Genomic DNA, 6,531 nt, shown 5'->3' on the forward strand with positions numbered 1-6,531 from the left:
ATTTAGGTTTCATTCGAAAAATGGAATGAAATGGGACGAAATTATCATTAAAAAAAATGGATAGAATGAAATATATTTAAAAGATATGAATGAAAAAAAAAATTTTGAATTAAGTAATTTTGTTTTGATGTTTTAAAATAAAAAAATGAAAAAGAATGGAATAATTTTTTTTTCTCCGCTTTTGATGCTCTTCCTCATCAAATTAAGACCCTAATTGGCTTTTTGTGTAAGTCGAGATTGAACCTCAAATTTCTTATTCAATTATCGAAGACTTTACTAGTTGAGCTAAATGGAACCTACAAAATTAATGAAATGTAAGTAACATTGTTTGAAAGTAAATATTAAAAGCAATAGAATGAAATTATTTTATAGTAATATTTATATTGAGGTCTAAAAAGTTATAACACCAAAGCCCAAAATAGCACAGTGGGTAAACCCCATATAAAAGGGTTGAGCTCACCACAAGATAAAAGGATGGTAGGTCCAAATCCATTAAAAAAGATTTAAAGCCCATAACCCATAAAGGGATAGGCCTTGAAAAAAACGAAGGAAAGAAAGGAAGAAGTCCAACTTGTCAAAATCAGAAAATCAAAAGGGAGTCCAGTGATAAGAACTGGGCCGGATATTCAGGGACTGCCAGAAGTTCGGGGTCCTCGGGACATGCAGCAAAGCTGGGATGAGATTAAGACAGCTCAAAAAAAGTGTCCAAAAAACACAAGGAATGAAAAATAGATACATCTTTATCAGCCACTCAATGATGCAGAAAGGAATCAGAAAGCTTGGGACTAACAATTCATGAACAAAGGGCAAGTACCTCGGGGAACCCAGAAAGAAGAACCACAAAGGGAAGTAGTTGGAAAAACTTTCAACCCGGCAGAGATGAAACCAACTCACTCGGGAAAAATGACAAAAGAAAAGGTAGCCGAAAAAGCTAAATTTGAAAAGATGAGGTGTAGAAGCCTTGAAGGAAGAGAGATTAAAAGTCAACTCTCTAGGGACACCCTAGAAATAAAAGTCAGCAAGAAGCTTTTGGGGAAAAGGCATCAAAAGAAAAAAACTATGAGAAAATAAGGAAGGGACCGGCCACCAAAGTGGCTGGCACGACATAGGCTCTAGTACCCAGGGGAACAAAGGGAGGGAATCAGTGATACCCTGGAACCCTAGAATGACACTATAAAATGGGGAAGCAGCCAACATTGAAGAGGCATTGAGTAATAGTGAATCATAACAGAATCATTGAGAAAACTCTGTCAAAAACTCAGAGAAAGTAGTAAAAGATAGAGAAATATCGTCCGATATCCCAAAACAGCCACTATAGAACATACTTGGATTCAAAGGGATTCAATCTTTGTAAGTCTTAGAGGCTTAGATAGCCATCTAAGTCTGTAATTTTTGAACTTATTTGGACCTTGTGACACGTCTTAGTAAATACACTGTAATTTATAACTAAGAAAAGTAATGAAATATTTCACAGTGTTTGAAGAACTTTTAACAATTATTTTGTCTCTCTCTTTATTACATTGTTTCTTTATTAGTTTCTTGTTGTTCAAATTGTTCAATACATATATATTCTTGCTTGCTAGTATGTACGTATTGTAGGATTCTTGCTCTATACACCATTTGGTTTGTAAACAACACATTTAGCTGCAGTGAACCAAGTCCAGTCCCTTTAAACAACAACTAAAAGGCCCGAGGTCTTTACTTCAACTTGGGCCTAGACACTGTCCAAAAAGGGACCCTAACACTTTATTATTACTATACCTCTCATTATTATAGAACATAAAAAACTGATTCTAGTTTATACTCCATGTGAACAATATTGTGTTCATCCAAAAAAAAAAATGTGAACAATATTGTTGCTTGTTATTTATTTATTTTTTTAAGAGAAAGGAACGTGCAGAATATTATTAATGTAGAATAGCTATATCAACCTATAGTATACGGGAAACTTGTGGTGAAACATTCTCCATCCACACAACAATATAGTCCAAAAAATTGATTGCCAATCTAGCTAAACTGTGAACAACTTTATTGTCATCTCTTCTAGTGTGAAAGTAATAATAATAAACTATATGGGAAACTTATTGCTTGTTATTTGCTTTCAAAATTCTAAGAAACAATAATAGTAAACAAATAGGTGTTACGGGGTAACACCGTAACAGTATAAAACCACTACTTTGGACTTGTTATTTGCAAAAGGCACTGGATAATAGCATTTGAAGGTCATATATTTCATTGTCTATTGAAAAAAAAAAAAAAAAAACTTTAATCATTAACAAGAGTCCCATCATAATACTTTGGAGTGATGCAATTTTGGGGCACATGGATTGTTGTAAAGCAATTCATGTTTCACATATTTATCGTTAACAAAATAAACATTTGTCTAAAAAGGCAAACAAATATTTTTTAAAGGTCCATGCATGGCATAAAAAAAGCTCTAATAAATCTAGCCAAAACAAACAAAATAACAAAATAAAACAAATCTAAAGTTGACTAAAAAATCTCACACTTATTAATTCTTAGATCTAGACATCAGTGTCAATAGGACATCTTTGTGCTCAAGATTGGGGTAACCAAAGAACATCTTCTTATACATTGGATTTTCCATTAAAAATATTTAGGTCTCAGTCTTTGAAATTGGATTCAAGTTCAATACACTCAAAGCTGTGTGAACTTTTACTCTATATGACTTTGCAAAGCACTTTGCCATAATCTCAGTCGCTTATCAATTGTCATTGATACACTATCAAATGGCTGGGAACTTACATTCCCAAGTTCATCATCTTCTGACATTCTTCTTTTCTTGCTTTTAGAAGGAATTGCATCTTGTGATGACACTCAAGAGCATACAACATTATTTTCTAATGACCTCATTTGATCACCTTCGACTTCAAAGTTCTTCAAAGAAACTTGATTTTGGGATACCATAATGTCAATCTCATCAATAGTGGTCGATGCAACATACCTAGTACATTTCTCCTTTGCAATTTTAGCATAATCACCTTTTACTCTATCTTTAGCCCAAAGTTGTGCCATCTTAGGGTAGTTGGGCATAGGTGTTGTCATCCACTTCTTGGCCACAGGTTTAGACTATTACAAACTAAGAAAAATGGTAATGCAACAAATATATAATTATGTAATACAAAATTAAACTCACAAAAAATTGTAATTTACCACTATGAGTGGCTCCTAAACTTCTGGTTCAGCTGTCCATATATGTGAAGAATCATTCCATCCAAAACCACTCAATCCATCTTTAAATATGTCATGGCATTCATGAAAATTCTTTTTTAGTGTCTTTTGTCAATTTTTCACCTTATCCTTGTTAATCTCCATGTGAAATTTGTCAATCAACTCTTTCACTATGTTATCATATGCCTTAGGGATAAAAATTAGAACGTTGATACATAATTAATGGAATGCTTATAATATCCCCCTTGTCCACCTTGCCTGATAAAAGTATCTTGTCAGCATTGGTAGAAATGATCTTTCCCTTGTGTTTAGCCATAGTGAGAGCCCCTGAATCTAGAGCCACTTGGCGTTCTAACCCAATTCCACATTAACTCTACAGCCTATGATCAGTTGATGTAAAAAAAAGCATCCACTAAAACATCATTCATAACAATAGTCCGTTGTACTTCTTTTGCTTGGATCTCCACCATTCTTCTTTGATATCTTGCTTGTGCTATAATTAATAGGAAAAAAAAACACATAAAATAATGTGTAGATATTACTCTCTATCTATATCAAATTGGAAAGAGAAATTTGTATAACATTTATGTCTAAGTGATTGAAACATAACATAATCTTAAACAACATGACAACAATAAACCCAAAAGTTATCACATTTGGACATAGCTCTGCCACATGGCTAATACTATAGAATCTCTTATAATATCTTGCCAAGCATCATCATCATCTTCTCTTAGAGTAGGGGCCACATGTTCATGAAGGGAATGTAACAACCTCTTCATCAACTTCAGCAACAAGACTTTCATCAAGATCGACACCCATTAAATAATTCCGAAGTGTGCAATGTGATAAAATGGTTTCATTCTATGTGCTAACACAATAAGTAGGTTTTGTAATACTTGCTATGATAGGAAATCTTTTTTTTAGTACACCAAATTCTCTTTCAATAGCATTGCGTAGTGACGCATGTCACAAATTAAATAATTCTTTAGCATTTTTAAAGAGAGGAGTATTCTTTTAAATGATAACACACTCCCCTATAAGGTGCAATCAAATGACTTCTATTCATGTATCCCACATTGACAAGATAATATTTACCTAATAAACAATAATAATTGCTAATTATATACTATAAAATTTTTAATTATATAAAACATACCCTAATATGTATTTGAATTAAATTTACCTTGTGGGATTTTCAAGTTATCGTTCCTAGTTAAAACACTCTTTATTATTCTCGAATCTGAACCAGCTCCTTCCCAATCTGGTAATACATAAGTGAATTTTAAATCAAACGAGCATGCAGCCAACACATTTTGTGTTAGGTAACCCTTCCTACCTCAATATCTTGGTGCATGCACATGAGACACTTTGATACAAACGTGTGTTCCATCAAGTGCCCCCCCAATACAACCTTGAGATTAACATTACTTCTCAAAAACATTAATTAGTTGTAGATTTTTTTTTCCACTTTACCACAAAAGTTATAATACATGCTATGTAGATGATCTTAATCATTGCAAATTTAAAGTTATAGCTAATTATTTATAAACATATATTAATATAACAAATATAATTCATAACACATTTTATTGTGAAGTTGGCTTAAAATAATGCATAAGTGAGAGATTTTGTCAAATGAATGATGTGCATAAAACTAATAAGCCACAAATTGATATTTACACGAGTTTTGACATTTGACATGACTTATATCTATTTATAAATCAATAATGAGTTTTGACATTTGACATAACTTATATCTATTTATAAATCAATAGACCACAATTTGAAAAAAAAAATCTTAAAAATGATCAATTTCAAGAAAATTTGAACATTAGAATGTAGTATAAAACCAAGAATACACAATCCAAACATAAACCAAAAAGGTGTGGTAATGAGCAAATTAGATAGTCCAAACACAAATCAAAAGGTGTATTAATGAGCAAATCAGATAATCCAAACATAAATCAAAAGGTGTGGTAATGAGCAAATCAGATGGTCCAAACTATTATATTTTTAGTATTCAAACCCAAGTCAGCACATCCCCAAACTGCATACAGCAGAAACACACACCTCAGGTAACAAAGTCTAAGATATTAATGGTATTTGTGATAAATAAGAGGAAATTAACATAAATATAGAACTTAGTGGGTCATCATCAAATAGTTTATGACAATTCATCTACACTATTATCCCAACACCTATACAGGCTTGTAAACTAACATAGGTGAATAAATACCAAGAAACACAGGTTGTTTTTAGAGGCCTTTTGTCGAAAACCTAGCAGATATAACCAAGAAATAGACCTTGGTTCTTCTACATGTGTTGTAGTAGAGAGAAGCATAATTTTCAGCACCTATAAATAAGGTTGTCCACAGGTTGGGTCGGGTCGGGTTTGGGCCTAACCCATACTCGACTGAACATACAGGTGGACCTAGCGGTTTGGGTCATTGGTTTAGTGGGTCAGATTCATTGGTTAGGCAGGTTTGGGCTTCAAATTGGGCCATTTTGTGGATTTGCATGAATTTTTTTAATACTATTTTTTACGGGCCTTTTTAGCCCAAATTAATGAGCTTACTTTTCACAAAGATTTATATATTTATGAACCTAGTGTGAATATATATATATATATATATATATATATACATCAGATGGGCCTCTTTTTATATCATTTATTTCAAATTGGGCCTTCAAGCTCAACTTATATTAAGCCACTATACTACTTTGAATCTTTTGGGCCTCTAAGCCATATTAGTCCAAATTTAATGTTTCTAGTTGCCACATATAAACAATGATGACAACAAATATACAAAATAGCATGCAAAAACTTGGGCAAAATAGCAAACAAATAAAAAGTCATAAAAGCACTTTTAACTACCTGTTAAACCACACAATACAAGAAAGAAATATTTTCAAAATGCCTTTGCCTTAAGACCTGGGCAGTACCTCAAAAAGCCAAAAACAAATCAAGAAAACTCAGTAGTCACATAGGCATAAAAGCCCATCTCAACCTATTAAACCTGTCGACCATTACACACATGTAACAAATTCCAACAAATAAATCAATCACAACCACACAACAAGTATGGCAACAATAGATAAGAAGAGCATCCTACAATATTTTCATCTAGATACACACACACACACACACACATATATACTTAGTAAGCCATAGAGGTAGAGAAGGCAGAAGACAGTTACTGCAAGTCTGTAAGGCAGTAGGCTAGTTACAATAATTAGTTACAATTATGAAATACCTAAGGGTATGTTTGGCACTGGTTTTTCCCCTTATTTTCTGTTTCCAAGAACAATTTTCTATTTTTTAAATTAAAAAACTTG

This window comes from Quercus robur, chromosome 10 (genome assembly GCF_932294415.1).
Source record: "Quercus robur chromosome 10, dhQueRobu3.1, whole genome shotgun sequence".
Lineage (NCBI taxonomy): Eukaryota > Viridiplantae > Streptophyta > Magnoliopsida > Fagales > Fagaceae > Quercus > Quercus robur.